Source organism: Narcine bancroftii, chromosome 3 (genome assembly GCF_036971445.1).
Source record: "Narcine bancroftii isolate sNarBan1 chromosome 3, sNarBan1.hap1, whole genome shotgun sequence".
NCBI lineage: Eukaryota > Metazoa > Chordata > Chondrichthyes > Torpediniformes > Narcinidae > Narcine > Narcine bancroftii.
In genome coordinates, this window is record NC_091471.1 from 139,370,110 (window position 1) to 139,387,734 (window position 17,625).

At 40.6% G+C, this 17,625-nt stretch overlaps 1 long non-coding RNA gene across 3 annotated transcripts in view; it reads right to left on the minus strand.

The window, feature by feature from the left end:
• LOC138756245 (uncharacterized) overlaps nucleotides 1-17,625 on the minus strand; it is a 165,865-nt gene that overhangs the window by 71,709 nt on the left and 76,531 nt on the right. For all 3 annotated transcript variants that reach the window (XR_011352901.1, XR_011352899.1, XR_011352900.1), the window contains 2 exons: nucleotides 6,207-6,255; nucleotides 5,641-5,721 (listed from right to left, as the gene is read on the minus strand). This is a non-coding gene — a long non-coding RNA (uncharacterized lncRNA). The remainder of the gene's footprint in view (nucleotides 1-5,640; nucleotides 5,722-6,206; nucleotides 6,256-17,625) is intronic.

A 17,625-nucleotide genomic window follows, 5' to 3' on the forward strand; every position in this document is an offset into this window, starting at 1 on the left:
TTTCAGCTTCTCCTGTGCTATACATACAGAAAGGAGAAAATAAAGAAACAATGCAGCCACTGGGAGGTGGAGAACACTGCAGCCGCTGGTAATCTGGAACTAAAAGCAAATGGTAATCACATGCTGATCAATTCTATTTGCAACTTCTCAGCAACAAAGTAGACCAGGTCCGTAGAAGACAAGACATGAATAATATTAACGAATGGGGAAATGAATGGTGAGTAATTTTCATGACAAAGCAATGATCATCTCCAGCAAAGTAAAGCATAACTATCTATCCTTGGCCCTACCATCAGTGATCCTGTATCACTGATATCTACCATTGACCATAATTCAGGGGAATGAGCCACATAAATATTGTGCCCATAGGAACAAGTCATCGGCTAGGAATACTGCAATTACTTCTTGACACTTCAAGGCATTTCTACTATTTAAAAACAAGTTGAATATGCATAGGAATATTTTCCACATCTGACATTACCAACAACTTTCAAGAAGCTCAACATCCTATGAAATAGCCCATTGGATTGACACCCCATCGACTAACCTAAACATTTATTGCCTCTACTGCAGGTTCACAGTCTGTCATCTACAAAATGCTCTTCATTTACCTGCCCAGTCTACTTTGACAATATCACCCACCACCAACAAGCAAGGAAAGCAGAAACATACACGTTACCATTCTGTCATGGAAATATATCATTGATTCTTCATCAGTGCAGTACCTAAATCCTAGTATTTCCAACTCAACAGCACTCAGTGAGTACTGTCATTAATAGGCATTCAAAATGGATGTACCATTAAAGAACATAATGAAGCATAACCCTCTGTAGGCCAAATCAGGATAGAAGGGAAAATTAAAATCAAAGTGCTGTAATGGCATAACTTCACAGTTCAATTATGATTATGTGTGTGATGACTATATTGAAAAAGTCAAAATATGCAGAGATGTGAAGTAGCTGCAATAGTAGGACAAGTATCTGTGTACGTAAGTTCATCTCTGGTTAATATGCGGTGCAGCAGACTCTTACATCGGTGATCCGACTGTTAGAGCAGAATTCCTTCTTGCTTCAAATGGTTCTCTCGATTCTTCCGGCACTCCACTTTATTCATGAGTTGGTTGGTCGGTTTCTGGAAGTTGGGAGGTCATGCAATATTGCTTATGCCATCTCCCATTTAGCCATTTGCACTGATGCACTGCAGACAAACATACATGCCCAGCAGCACTGTGGCTCAGTGAAGTGTTCCCCGTGGGGTCGCAAAGTTAAGGAGTTGCACGGAAAGTGGGAGATACTGAGTTGCTAAATATCATAACCAGTGTACTACCAAGATGGAGGCCCCAAAAATGATACTTGGACATGGTCATACCAGTCACAATCCAATTTCACAACTAGTCTACAGCAATATGTGTGGGTTAGCGTTCAACAGAAATGTAGTCCCACTATTTAGAAGCAATCTAATTTGAGGGCTAAAATATCTGATCTATTCATCTGCAAAAATATCCAATTTAAGTCTGAATTTCTCTAAACCCTTCAATGAAAAGTTCTATTTATAGCTGATAAATTGTAAATTAGCCAGTGAATTTACTCTATGGTTTTTTTCTTTCATTACTTCTTTCAGGAGACTATGGCTGGACATTTATTCAGACCTGTTTTGTGAATGCACGACGACGACACATAAAGTGTATGTTCCAGAAGCTTGAGGCTCATTCAAACATGGGCCTCAGGCCTCATATCTTGAGGGAGCTGCAGATGCCAATTGAAGCTCCAGAGGTAGTTCATCAGTTTAACCAACATGAATATGGGCAGCCTGGGCTTTTTGGCATCAAAACTCAAATAAGATCTGCAAAAAGGGAAATAACAGGAGAGCATGATCCTGGCTTGATAAAGGAATTGATGAAGGGTATGGAGCAAGGAGGAACTGACTTGCCTATTTTTGTACAAGTAAGGAGACTACCAAAGGGGTCTCAAAGAGAATGTTTGTTTGTCATGATGAATAAATATATTTTGCATAGCAGCTTTCAGTCTCCAATGGACCCAGTTAATCACAACAGGCTCTATCAAGCTGTAACATCTCTTGTATATCTATTCAATGGTACATCCATTTTGAATGTTTATTAATACTTTAGGTATATTGTTACAATCTTCCTCAGTTCTGACTATTCTTCTCAATTTGTAGTCCATAAATTTTGAACACTCTTTCCAATTCCTGTCCAAATTTATATCAGATGTAAACAGTGGTTGATGCTGGATAATCTGATGAAAATAATTATAGCACCATAATATTTTCAGCCTACTGTTAATCCCTAATTCATGTTTTCTGTTCAGGAAGCAGTTTACGACCTGCTCCATTGCTATCCTTGAATCTACAGGCTCAGATTTTAGTCATGTTGGCCATGCTTGAATTATAATGAGCTGGATAGCTGCTGGAAACAAGTGTGAGGATTAGCCCACATCTGCTAATCACTTCTTTCATGCTGGCTTCTCGATAAGCACCTCATACTAACCACTTTGGCTGGCTGGTCAAATCAGCAGGGAGCACAGAGCTCTACCAGTGTGGAATGGTAGTTCAGCTTGTAGAACTGTTGTCTCGCAGCTTTGGAGACCTGGGTTCTTTCCTGATTTCCAAAATTATCTGTATGATTGTGCACTTTTTCTCTGTAACCATTTATGCTGCCACCTTTTTTTGCTTCCTTTACCTTTCCTGCTCCTTATTCTCCTTCCCATATTTATGTTTATATGCTGTCTACTCTTGACAATGGCGTTTTGAGCAAGCCACTGATCACTGATTTTCAATGGCCTTTCTAATAAGTAGAAGGCTCTTCAGAGTGATTGTATCAAAAAGCTAATGGTTTTCTTTACCATACTTTATGTGACAGAGTTGTCTTCACTGTGACCAGACCAAGCACATGAACCTAGATTCAATTGCATTTTCTCTGAATAGCCTAACAGATTATATGTTTTTCAAGGATCGTATTTATCTAAATATTCAATGCACAGAGTATTTTTTTTTTACTGGCATACCTAGAAATGAGAGTTACCATACTTATCACAAACCACACACAAAGAATGTAATGATTCCCTCGTGTTGGATTGGTTACATTGAACAGTGAAGAATGAAATGTCCCCAATTTAGCCTTGAACAGCAACAGTCTTCTCTTTGGTTTTCATCTTAATCTTTATTTCTTCAATCTTAGCCAAGGCTAGAATTAAGGATTAATCTCAAAATGTTATTAATTAACTGCTGTAGTTTAACCCCTTGTGTATGAGTTTAAATACCTCATTTCCAAACTTTGGCAAATTTTCCTTTCAGTTGTTATCTTAATAACTTCACTCCATTAAAGAACTGATAATATATAAACAGGTAGACAAATCAACTTCTCCTTAACCATAGTAATCCTCCATTGAAAATCAGCTGTCTGGAAGCGCAAGAAAACTAAACTAGTGAAAGCAACATAGATGATGGGGGAAAAGAAACAAACATTTCTCTGAAGTGTGAACTTCATCATATCATCATAAAATTGTACAGCACAGAAACTGACTCTCATGCTCCACCTTGTCCTGTCTATGCTTAGAGCAAAATGTGGAAGTTTGCAGATACCGTGATTGAAGTAAAAACACTATACTGAAGAAACTCAGCAAGCCAACCAGTAGACTTTATATCGTAAAGATAAAGATACATAACAAAAGTTTCAAGCTTGGCCCTTTCATCAAAGAATTAGCAAAATGTAGGGAGGTACCAATACAAAATGGTGGGGGGAGGAGCACAGGCCTACAGGCAGAAGGTAATAGGTCAATAAGGGAGGGGGGCAGACCAGCAAACAAGGGGAAGGGGTGGCTCTGTGAAAGGAGAGGGAAGGAGGTGGAGAGCTCACAGAGTAAGGTGCAGAATTGAAATGGTTAGCCATTGGGAGATCCTTGTCGCTGTTCTCCCCATCTGCATCCAGATTCTCTGATGTAGAGAAGGCCACAACGGCAGCATCGAATGCAGTATATGACCCCAGCTGATACACGTGAAATGTTGCTTCACTTGGAAGGACTGTTTTGGGTGTTGAGTGAAGATATGGGCATAAGTGTGGCATTTCTTGCAGCCACAGGGGAAGCTGCCAAGGGGGTAATTAATGGGAAGGAATGAGAAGATGAGGGATTCTCGGAGGGAATGGCTCCTATGTAAGGCAGGGAAGGAACTAGAAGGGAAGATGCATCTGGTGGTGGCATCATGTTGTTGGTGACAGAAAGTACAGAGGATAATGTGTTAGATGTGGAGGCTGGTGGGATGGTAGATGAGGACGTGGAATCCTGTTTTTGTTTTGTCTAGGGGAAAAGGGGGCCAGGGCAGATGAGCAGGAAATGGAGGAGATGAAATTAAGGGCTGAGCTGATGGTGGTGGATGGGAAGTCACATTTTTGGAAGAAAGAGGACATTTTGTATGATCAGGACTATAAGAACATCTTCAGAGCAGATATGATGGAGAAGAAGGAACTGAGAGAAAGGAAGAGGATGGTGGAATTGAGAGGTCTATGCTAATTGCCTATTTTCCCACATTAGGCCCATTTCCCTCAATTCCTTTCCTATCCAAATGCCTGTCTCTGTGCTTTTTACATATTGTAATTGTATCTGCTTCTACCATCTCTTTGGGCAGTGTGTATAAAAATGTACTCCCTCAGCTCCTCAATCTCATAATAAACATGTGCCCTCCAAATGCAATCATTGGTGAGGCTAAATTTGGTGAATTGTGTACCTAACTTCAGGAAAGATATCAATAAGATAGAAAGAGTACAGAGAAGATTTACTAGAATGTTGGCCAGACTTCAGGAACTGCGTTACAGGGAAAGGTTAAACAGGTTAGGGCATTATTCCCTGTAGCATAGAAGAGAAGAATGAGGGGAAATTTGAAAGAGGTATTTAAAATTATGAGGGGGATAGACAGAGTAAATATACATAGGCTGTTTGCACTTGGGTAGGTGAGATACAAACCAGAGGGCATGGGTTAAGAGTGAAAGGGGAACATTAGGGGGAACTTCTTCAAACAGAGAGTGGTGGGAGTGTGGAATGTGCTGCCAGATGAAGTGGTAAATGTGGGCTCAGTTTTAACATTTAAGAAGAATTTGGTCAGGTACATGGATGGGACGGGTATGGAGGGCTATGGATTGGATGTATGCCAGTGGGACTAGGCAAAAAAAAAAGGTTCAGCACAGACTAGAAGGGCCAGAGAGGCCTGTTTCTGTTCTGTAATGTTATGTGGTTCTATATTGACTTGCACACTAAGGTCTGTCTGTCCATCACGCTCGTAATGTCTCTGCCATTTACTTTATATATCCTACCAGAATTTGATCTTTCAGAGCAAATCACTCACAGTTCTCTGGATGTAATTCCATCTTCCACTGCTCCACCCAACTTTCCAGTTGATTTATTTTGTGCTGCACCTTTAAACATCTACTCCACTAATTTTCAAATTGCCTACAAATTCCCAAATCAGACCACTACACTTTCATCCTACTCAGTTACATACATGTATTATAAATAACAATGGTCCCACCACTGATCCCTGTGATATACCTCTTGTTACAGATTTCCAGTCAAAAAAGACAGCTTTTATTTTTTTCATTCTTATTTCAGGTTTTTCGGCCAGTTAAAATACCTCATCAGTATTTCTCAAGCAGATATTCTGGGCATTGTCGCATCACTGTATTCGGCAGCTTGAAGTTGGCTGTCCTATTTCCTGCATCAAAAATACTTCATTAGTTACAAGCCACTTTAGTATTCTCTGTCAGACATTTAAAAAGTGTAATATGAATGCAAGTTTTTATTTCTTCCCAATGTTAGCTGCACAGCTAACATATGAAATATATAGTGATTGGCAAAACTCATTCAGCAAATGTGCAGGCAAGCACCACAGTCCATTTTTAAATTCATTTGCCACAAATAATATCTTAAAATGTATGGGCTATAGTGCCTAATATTACATGCTATGTTGTACTGAACTGCTTAAATATAATCTCTTCCATCTCCCATCCATTATCAATCATTCTGTTTCACTTCTATTACCACGGTTAGTTTCTTCTTACGCATGAAGTCAATTGACATGAATTCTAGTACTACCTGTCTGCCAATTAGTGGCTTTTTGGTTAGTGAATTTTCCATTTGACTTACTTCCCACGAGTGCAAACTCATACTAACATGCCCTTAAGAATGTCTCTTAATCACCTGGAACATTCTATGAATAGAAGTTTCCATTCTTCAGGTTTTCTTGTCACTGTGGATCACAAGAAGAATTTCTTAATGTTAAAAGCAATATTTCCATGAAGCACATATGACTCCGTCGTCCTGAGGGAGTCTGCGTTGCTGGACATTTTCAGCATCTGGCTGGGAGTCAAGGCTACCTGCCGCTTCCCTGGCCACTTGTATTACTGCACTCTTCAACACATCACCTGAATATCAAAGCAATGAGATCTTCTAGAGAACCAAGATATTAGTGTAAAATTAATGTCCTCCTCAAGATGAAATTCCCTTACTTCCATCAGCCATCATGTAGTGGGGGTGCCAGGCATAGATACAACTTCATTGTATGATATTGACTGTAGTTGGTGCTTGAGGAAGAGGAGCAAGGAAACCTAAAGCTTCAGGAGCCTGAAGAACAGTAGAAACAGGAAGAAGGGGAAGGTTATAATTTGGATTGCATTGCTTGGTCCCAGTTGAACAGAGGAAGGAGCTTTGATTCACATGCGGCAAGGGGCATCCTGATAGGGAGACACTGTCTATAGGGAGCCGGCAAAATCATAATCTGCAACAAGAACCATGTAACCCTCTCCATCCTCCAAACAAGTACCATCACAGTTACACAGTAGGGAAAATGGATGATGCATAATAATTCCTTTCATGTCCACCTGCAGCAACTATGAGAGCAATAAGTTTAGTCACTGAGGTGGCGCAATGTAAGTGTTTTCAGTGATGGACAGCTCATTCTGAATATCACGCAATGCAATTTTATTTTTGCATTGTTCCATTGAGTAGAGATTTTCACACGTGGAGGAGTCTACAAGAGCCATCTCCTGGCAGACACCTGTTATAGCGATAACTGTTTTATTGTCATACAAATTGCACAATATACATAGGCACCAAAAATTTTACTTGCTGCAGCCAAACAGGTACTTTGTAAAAAAATACTATAAATTAAAAAGATACAGTAAATGCAAAAGATTGATAGATAATAAATAATCACAGTTATCCTGGTGCAAACAAAGTGACTGCAATAGTGCAAACAGTCCTTTTGTGAAGATGGAGCAATCCACGATTAGAGTAACAAGGAAGGGTTATAGTGATCTGGTTAATCTCCTTTCCCCCCCCCCCCCACCTCCCACCCTCAACTCCCCATCTTAGAAGTTCTTCATGACATGTATCGTATCTTGTTGATCAGGTTTTGCTTATCCCATGGTGTGTGTTGCTGCGTTCAGGCTGCAAAAAGGAGCATGTGTTTTTAGAGGCTGATACCCCTGTACAAGCATACACTCACTTTCGTGGCCAGGAAGAATGATTGCATGAGTGGCATGCGGAAAAATGTGGGGATAAAGGCTAATGCCAATATCAAGCAAAACAATGGTTTAAGCAGTGGTTTTCAATCATTTTCTTTCCATTCACATATCACTTTAACTAATCCCTTTGCAATAGGTGCTATATGGTCAGTAGGGGATTAGTTAAAGTGGTATGTGGGTGGAAAGAAAAAGTTTGAAAAGCACTATTTTAATCTTACCTAATTGACTCATTATGTGGACAGTTTTGTAACTCCAAAGGAAATGGGCCAATGACAATTTTTCTCAAGCAAAATATTTCAGTAACAATTGGGTCTAGAGCCGTGGTTCTCAACCTTTTTTTCTCACTCACATATTACTTTAAGTAATTCCTTACTAATTACAGAGCACCTATGGCATAGGGATTATTTAAAGTGGTATGTGAGCTCAAACTACAGGGGAATCACGCTGCTCTCCATTGCAGGCAAAATCTTCGCTAGGATTCTCCTAAATAGAATAATACCTAGTGTCGCCGAAAATGTTCTCCCAGAATCACAGTGCGGCTTTCGCGCAATCAGAGGAACTACTGACATGGTCTTTGCCCTCAGACAGCTCCAAGAAAAGTGCAGAGAACAAAACAAAGGACTCTACATCACCTTTGTTGACCTCACCAAAGCCTTCGACACCGTGAGCAGGAAAGGGCTTTGGCAAATACTAGAGCGCCTCGTATGCCCCCCAAAGTTCCTCAACATGGTTATCCAACTGCACAAAAACCAACAAGGTTGGGTCAGATACAGCAATGACCTCTCTGAACCCTTCTCCATTAACAATAGCGTGAAGCAAGGCTGCGTTCTCGCACCAGCCCTCTTTTCAATCTTCTTCAGCATGATGCTGAAACAAGCCATGAAAGACCTCAACAATGAAGATGCTGTTTACATCCGGTACCGCACGGATGGCAGTCTCTTCAATCTGAGGAGCCTGCAAACTCACACCAAGACGCAAGAGCAACTTGTCCGTGAACTACTCTTTGCAGACGATGCCGCTTTAGTTGCCCATTCAAAGCCATCTCTTCAGCGCTTGACATCCTGTTTTGCGGAAACTGCCAAAATGTTTGGCCAGAAAGTCAGCCTGAAGAAAACTGAGGTCCTCCATCAGCCAGCTCCCCACCATGACAACCAGCACCCCCACATCTCCATCGGGCACACAGAACTCAAAATGGTCAACCAGTTTACCTATCTCGGCTACACCATTTCATCGGATGCAAGGATCGACAATGAGATAGACAACAGACTCACCAAGGCAAATAGCACCTTTGGAAGACTACACAAAAGAGTCTGGAAAAACAATCAACTGAAAAACCTCACAAAGATTAGCGTATACAGAGCCGTTGTCATACCCACACTCCTGTTCAGCTCCGAATCATGGGTCCTCTACCGGCATCACCTATGGCTCCTAGAACGCTTCCACCAGCGTTGTCTCCGCTCCATCCTCAACATTCATTGGAGCGACTTCATCACCAACATCGAAGTACTCGAGATGGCAGAGGCCGACAGCATCGAATCCACGCTGCTGAAGATCCAACTGCGCTGGGTAGATCACGTCTCCAGAATGGAGGACCATCGCCTTCCCAAGATCGTGTTATATGGCGAGCTCTCCACTGGCCACCGAGACAGAGGTGCACCAACGAAGAGGTACAAGGACTGCCTAAAGAAATCTCTTGGTGCCTGCCACATTGACCACCGCCAGTGGGCTGATATCGCCTCAAACCGTGCATCTTGGCGACTCACAGTTCGGCGGGCAGCAACCTCCTTTGAAGAAGACCGCAGAGCCCACTTCACTGACAAAAGACAAAGGAGGAAAAACCCAACACCCAACCCAAACCAACCAATTTTCCCTTGCAACCGCTACAACCGTGCCTGCCTGTCCCGCCTCGGACTTGTCAGCCACAAACGAGTCTGCAGCTGACGTGGACATTACCCCTCCATAAATCTTTGTCTCCGAAGCCAAGCCAAAGAAAAGATGTGAGTTGAAAGAAAATGGTGGAAAACCACTGCTTTAAAGTAACAAAAATGGTCCAATCCAATATGTAAGCAAAACGCTGCCAGATTCAAATACCCAAATGGTATTAGTATGTTTTGCATTGTATTTAAAAAATTTGAGGTTTGTTCTTAATAAATATTAACAACCACAAAAGATACAGTGTCCTTCAGATTAACAAGAGCTAATATTGCTGTAACTTGGGGAAGAGCAATAAAAACCTCCATATACTCTGTTTCTTTAAAGCAAAGAATTTAAAATGTTTTATTTTCATCTTATTTTCATTTGTGGAGAAAAATTAACATGTCAGCATTTTAATTTTAACTTTAATTTTTAAAAATTTAAAATGTAAATTTAGACATACAGCACAATAACAGGCCATTTCAGTCCATGAGCCCATGCACCCAATTACACCCAACTAACCTGCTACGTTTCAACAGTGGAAAAAAACCAGAGAACACAGGGTCAACCCATGCAGACTTGGGGAGAACGTACAAACTCCTTACAGACAACAAGAGATTCGAATGCCTGTCCCGGTCACGGGCGTGGTAACAACATTACACTAACCGCTTCGCTAACCATAGCTTTAAATTTTTTTGGCTCATGGAAACAATTGGGCAACCACAAAAACCTTAGGACCCAAGTGATGGTATTTCATTCGCAAGGGTTCTCTCATAATGAGTAACAATCCACATTTTGTGGATCGTTGTGTGCTCGGATGGAATAAAGAGAACAGGTGAAAAAAATAAGAAAATTAAAATTCAAAATACCACAGTAAAATTAAATGACACTGTATTCATAAAGATCTAGAATGATTTTATGTTTTTGTGTAAGTCGTTTATGATTCTCATTACTTTGTTTTGGTTGGACACTCAAAATAGGTTTAAAATGGAAAAAGATGTTTGTGTTCTTACGAGACTGCTGTCGTGATGATGAATGGATTTTCCTCATGAACTCTTATTTTAAGTAAGTGCAGCAAACCTGTTTACTGCACATGTTATATGGCTGCAGCAGTAAAGATCTGCCTTGTGTGGCCACCTTATAATTCTCTCCAGCAGCTGTCTGTGTCTTCTTCACTTTTCAGTTCCTCAGGGATTCAGCTTTTCACTCTATCTCTATATCAGAGTTGCCAAATTCCAGCTTTTGCTGAAAAGTAAAACTGAGGAGATTAAATTAGACATGCACATCTCCTGAGGCTACACTGGAGGCATCCTGATGGGATTGATGAGCACGAATCTTCCCTTCACTATCTCACAATGGTCTCTTCCGTACTACTACTAACGCTCAATGGCATTTCAAGTGGCAAGCAAGGTGCCACCACAGTGTTGTAGTGACTAGAGCTACTGCCTCACAGCTCTCGTCACCTGAATTCATAGCTGACCTTCAATGTTGTCAGTATGGAGTTTGCACATTCTTCCTGTGACCACCTGGTTTTCAGCTGGATGGTTGACTTTCTACCACATCCTAAAGAAATGCAGGTTGATGGGTTAATAGCTTCCATCCATTGCACACATTGACACTTTCACTGCTTCAAGAAGTCTTCAGGCAGAAGGTACAGAAGCCTGAAAATCAACAGCTCTAGGTTCACTAACAGCTATAAGACATTGGCCTTTGTACATTAAACAGAGACAGTTCCAACACCACAAAAAGACTGCTTGCACTTTTGCAAGTCACAGTTTTTGCACTAGGATTACTGCAAATATTTATTATTTAATGTCTCTTTTAATTTAATTTAACTAGTTTAATATGACAGATTTTCTTTACAAGTACATATTTTGGTTGTGACAAGTGAGAATGTTGGTGTATATGCACTTTGAACAATGTGTATGGCAATAAACTCATTATCATTAATGAACAAACTACTTAAATTGCCCCTGTTGTGGAGTTCTTAGAATCTGGGGAGGGGGGGGGGAGGTGGGAGTTAACAGTGATAGAAGACAGGAAAAATACATTGGGAATGAGATTGGTTTGTGAACTGATATTGGCATGAGAGGGTAATGGCCTCTTCTATGTTGTAAGGAAATATTGGAAATGAGACTGGCTATTCTTGTACCCAAGTTGCCAGGCAACATTTCCTCTGATTCTAACAAGTACAAAAACACTGTAATTCCAATTCTTTGATCATGGCCTTGTAAAATCTGTCAGCAATCACAAAATAGTTGGATATTTATAAGGCTGTATAAATGCAAGCTGTAGTTCTAAATTGGTGGAAAATCAATACATTGACAAAAATCAGGGTTTTACTTCAAACACAATGAACAGAGTTGCCCTGGAAGACTGTGAACTATAACAGTTAAGAATTATCTCAGGGCTCTTAAAATCTATAAATCCTAGGCTGTGTAATTCCATAGAATTTCTGCTGCTTCACCAATGGTAAATCATTGAGAATGCAATGAGAATCCATTTAATGTGCACATTTGTAGTTCCTGCCATAATTTGATTAAGGCATCAATGAAGTGGGAACAGGTCCTGGCAATTTTCCATTTTGTGTATAAGAAATAAAAAGAAGCACAGCAATGCAACTTTATACAATGCAATATCTCACTTCAGCTCCAGATATGGTATTACTAGTAGGAATGAACAAAAAGAGTAAGAGGGGTGAATATTAGCTGGTATAAATTTGAAGCTGTATTATGAAGTTTGAAGAACTAGCTTTCTGCCTTCCAACAAGACTGGCCAAGCTCTTTGCGTCCAAGTCTGGAACTCAGCTCCATGTTCAATTGGTGGAGATTGCATTTCAGGTGGAATAATCCACTTGTTGCTGTATCTTTAATGCTGAGGCAGTTTGTGCAAAACACTGGAGATAAACGTGGCTCAAAGGAAAAATAATGGCAAAATATACTGTGAAGCAACCTTCAAACTCATTCAATATTAACAGGATTAAATCCTGCCTGCTAATATAGATGTACTTTAATTCTTCCTAATTTGGATATTTCAATAATATCATTATTAATTACTGGAGTATTTATATGAAGCTGGAAAATATGTGAGCTATTGAAATAATGAACAAGGCCTGTTTTTCCTTTCACCCTTTCACAGTTCCTCTAATCCAAATATTGCTACACTACCTAAACACCGTCTCCATATCCAGTGGTAAACACATTACAAAACAGCCCTTCAGAACATTTTTCAGAGCTACTACCTGTTAGACATCAACTCCTGAATACTCTCAGTATATTACTAAGTCAGATGAAGTAACATTGTAATTCCTGATTGTCTTCAGCTATTAATTAATCTCTGTATTCAGCTTTGATTTCCAATAACATAACCATACCAGTGCTATGATTTCAAAGTAATTGATAAACTGCATAGCCATTGAATTCTATTTCATTTTACATTATAATAAAAGGAGTTGCATTTAAATTATAAATAAGAAAGAATTTATTTTGCACACTACATTGAAATATATTAATCTTTAACTTTAGCTGAATATTCAGATTTCAGATTTATTGTCAGAATACATACATACACACATAAAAGCCTGAGATTCTTTTTTTTCAATAACCATATTCTGTTCTCCTGCTACCTTTAGACAGCATGGTTGATGAGGTGGTTAGCACATTACCTTTACAGTGTCAGCGATTGGGACCAGGATTTGAATCTTGTGCTGTCTATAAGAAGTTGGCACGTTCTCCCCATGTCTGCATAGTTTTTTTCCTGTGGGCTCCAGTTTCCTCCCACTGTTCAAAGCATTCCAGGGGATGTAGGTCAATTGGGTGTAAATTGGGTGGCACAGACTCATGAGCCGAAATGGCCTGTTACCCTGATGTATGTCTAAATTAAAAAAAAATAAAAATAAAAAAATGAACAGCTAACAAAACTTTCATGGTTGGGCTGAAAACGTGGGTGCTTCTCTGTCAGTGGAGGAATGGCCTCAGGAAGATCCATCATTACTCAGTCTGATCAGGCCAGAATTTTAGAGATTGGCCTAGAAGAAGTATTTTATGCGGTGAATTACTAAGCAAAATGAGCAAAGGTTAGGGAGTTAAGTGTCAAGGAAAATAGAATATCACAGGTGCTGGCTCATCAGCAAATGAGATTGCACACTGTATCCATGGTCCAAGCAGTGGGTTCAATCAATAACAGAGACCTCCAGACTGCGATCGCTCTCAGGGTCATCATTGTGGCTTGGCTTTGCAAATGAAGATTTAGGAAGGATCTTAGACATGGGCATTTCCTTTGAGCCTGCACAATGGATTTTTAGGTGGAGTGCAGTGTGTGGAGTACTGTCCCCACCCTTTACACCTGAGTTTTGTCTGCCATGGCCTTGCACACTAGGATGGTGAAAACCAAGTCTTTGGGTCGTAGGGGTTACGTCAGAGTTCCCTTCTCCTAGCTGGATGGCCTGACAAGGCTAACAAGCCCCATTTGCCCAGGTTTGAAATCAACATTTGCCTTCTCTTCAGCTAGCTACCTACCAAAGCTAACGAACCCATCCGACCCATTCGGTTATACTGCCGATTGCTCAGTAGCGCAATCACATAGCAAACGCAGTGAAGATAGGGGACAACAATGAGAAGGTGTTGCTATGGATGCAGTAATGTAGAAGGGGCCATTTGTAGTGACCTCCTGCCTGGAAAGCCAGACAGTGGTCATGCAACGATCAGTACACTGAGAAAGGAGAGATGATGTATTACACGTGTACTTTCCCTGGGAGAGCGGGACATCAGTCCCAGACCTCACCTGACACCACAGGATAATGAGAAGAATAATGACAAAATCATTAACTACTATTTTGGAAGGTATCTCTACTTGATAAGAAAGGTACCTCTCCTGATAGCACGACTTCCAATACAAGTGGGAAGACCTGAAGCCAATCGTACAGATAGAGTAATTGAGAATTAGTTTCTGCTAGTGTATCAGGATAGTAGCAGCAGAATATTCTTTGATAGGCACCGCCTGAGAGCTAATAGCAATTGTAGTCAAAATTTCTCCAATGCATTCCCCTCCTCTCTTCCCCTTCTGGTTTGTGCTCTTGATCTTGCAGACCAGAGGTAGCCATAAATGGTGCCACTTAATGGTCAACAATAGAGTAAGGAACAAGTGACAACATAGACATGGTTGCATTCTGAAGTTCGTCTGGAAATGCAGAACCATAGCTTGACCATTACAAATAATCAAAGATATTTCTAGCTCTTTTGATAGATTAGTCTTGCGAAATGCTCGGACTTTCCTAACCCATGGGAGTTATAAATGCTATCTGACTGGGACTATCTTTGTTGTTCAGTAGCCACAAGTATCTGACAGGTCAGTTAGAGCAAGGGTGTCTCAAAGGATAAGTGTAAGATGAATGAGTGATAACAGCTGCCAAGAACTGTGGCACATTCCACTAGGGTGGTCTGCTGCTGGCTGTAAAACCAGCTGCAACTGAGGGAATGAAATAGTGATAACTTCTTTGCAGAAGTGAAGAGGCTTTAATCATTCCAGCTGCAAAATGTTCAGCAACGAGAAGTGATTTGTGAAGGTCCAATGTATATATTCTCAACCATGTCCTTCCCTACCTCTCTCATCCAGAATCTGTGATCTGAAAAATACCATGTTTTGAGAGGAGAAAATATTCATCATCTGCTTTTAAGTACACAAAGTGCTTGAGAAACTCAGCAGGTCATGCAGCTACCAAAGGAAGCAAAAATACATAACCAATGTTTCCAGTCTGAGCCCTTCGTTAAGGTATGAGCAAAACACAGGCAGGCGCTTGAGTAAAATGGTGGGGGGGGGGGTCAAAGGGAGGACATCGGTGGATATGGGTGGGAGGGAAGAAGAGAAGAAAATGCTGGGAAGTGATTTGATTGGGAACAGGATAACTCACTGAATGGACAGGAAGAGGAAAGAGGGTGAGAAGCTAGAAGAAATGAGACAGAAGGATATATATATATATATATATATATATATATAGAGAGAGAGAGAGAGAGAGAGAGAAAGAGAGAGAGAGAGAGAGAGAGAGAGAGAAGGGATCTAAGAGAAAATGAGAGTTGATATTCATGGCATCAGGTTGGAATAGTAGGTGATGCTCCTCTACTTTTCAGTGGACTTGGTTTAGCGGTGGATGAGGCCATAGACAGATATGTAAGTGTGGGAGTGGGGTGCAGAATTGAAATGGTTGGCCACTGGGAGGTCCCTGCTATCGCAGCAGGCAGAGCAAAGGTGCTTAACAAAATTATTTCCGAGTTTGCATTCAGTCTATTCGATGTAGAGGAGGCCACAACAGGAGCACCAGATGCAGTAGATTACCCCCGCAGATTCACAAGTAAAGTGTTGCTTCATTTGGGAGGATGGTTTGGGGTACTGAATTCTGGTGAGGGAGGAGGTGTGGGGTGCAACTGTAGCATATCCTGTGGTCACGGAGTAGATAGCAAGGGTCAGTTACTGGAAACAGATGAGTGGATGAGGGAGTCATGGAGGGAGCCGTCCCTATTGAATGTGGAGGAGAGGCAGTGTGTCTGGTGGTGGGATCATGTGTTAGATGGTGGAAATTGCGGAGGATAATATCAACATCTGCTGTTCAGTCTCCACAGTTTCAGTGACATTTTTGAGAATCTACAAGTTTAAGGGTCCTATCAGGACCATCAATTATGCCATTAACAGAGTTCTTTATTATATTAATTACAAGCCCAAAACAGCTGCAGATGGATTTACTTCAGAAAACCAATCATCAAATGAGTGAGATTAAGATAAATGGAGAATCTCATCATAGGGCTGATTGTTCTTCTTCCCAATGCCACTGTCAATGCCAGCACTTATTACAGAAATCCTTGTCTCCAAATGGTTCTGGCTCTGCAATAGACTGGATACTCAGTGAATCCATTGGGAAATCCATTTGGAGATGTATTTGTTAATTTTAATTATTTTACTGTGTTTTAGATTCATAACTTTAAAACAATTAATATTTCAAAATGTTCACAATTTTTAAAAAATTGTTCCATATGTTATCAAATCATGAATGTTGTTGATGTTCATCAATATTTCAGTGGCCTCACACACACCAACTGTAATGGCATGAGTCTGAATGTGGGGCATCAGCAACTGTCAGACCTATAGTATGAGTGAAGCAGCTGCCTGTGTTTAGAGAGTCCCTGCTCTGTGCTGAGTGATACTGGACTGTTGATAATAGCTCCCAGTGGAAGACATGTCCAGACAATGCTAGCTCGCCCAGGGTGAGAGGCGGAAAATGGAATGCCCCAGTGAGATGGAATTTTTATCTACTTGGAGGCAAATATAAAATTTCTATCCTTCCGGCAAGTCTGGTTTTACCTCCTTTGCCATATGTCTCATCTTTCCTTATGAGTTTTCTAATAGTGGTCAATATAAACTTGCTGATCCAATGGAACCGTTAAAGATTTTCTTGACTACAAAACAATCATATACCGCCAGAGATTGGATGAAATGGTTTGTTGGTGCATGGTCAGTCTGAAGATACTGGAAACCATTTAAAATGACCAGATTTTTTTTACAACAGATTACTTAATGCGCTCACAGGTTATTGAGAATATTCAGGCAAAACCATTTAATACAGTTGATTTAACATTCAAGGGAGTATGTAGAAGAGACACAGGCATGCAAATGCCTCTTAAAAATGTCAGACAATCTGATGATATGTTTTTTCACAAAGTGACGCAGAATAAATTAAGTTATACTTTTACTTATGCTAATTCTTAACTAACTTTATAAGTATGTAAGTAGTTGATGGTTTGTATAGAATTATAACTTTTAGAAACATAGAAACATAGAAGATAGGAGCAGGAGTAGGTCATTTGACCCTTCGAGCCTGCTCCGCCATTCAACGAGATCATGGCTGATCTTAAAGTTCAGTACCCCTTCGCCGCCTTCTCTCCGTAACCTTTAATACCCTTATACTGAAGAAATAGATCTAATTCCCTCTTAAATATATTTAATGAACCTGCCTCTACTGCCCTCTGTGGCAATGAATTCCACAGATTCACCACCCTCTGGGTAAAGAAATTCCTCCTCATCTCGGTCCTAAATGGTTTGCCTATTATCCTCAAACCATGGCCCCGGGTTCTGGATTTTCCCATCCTTGCAAACATCCCATCTGCATCCATTCTGTCCAGTCCTGACAGAAT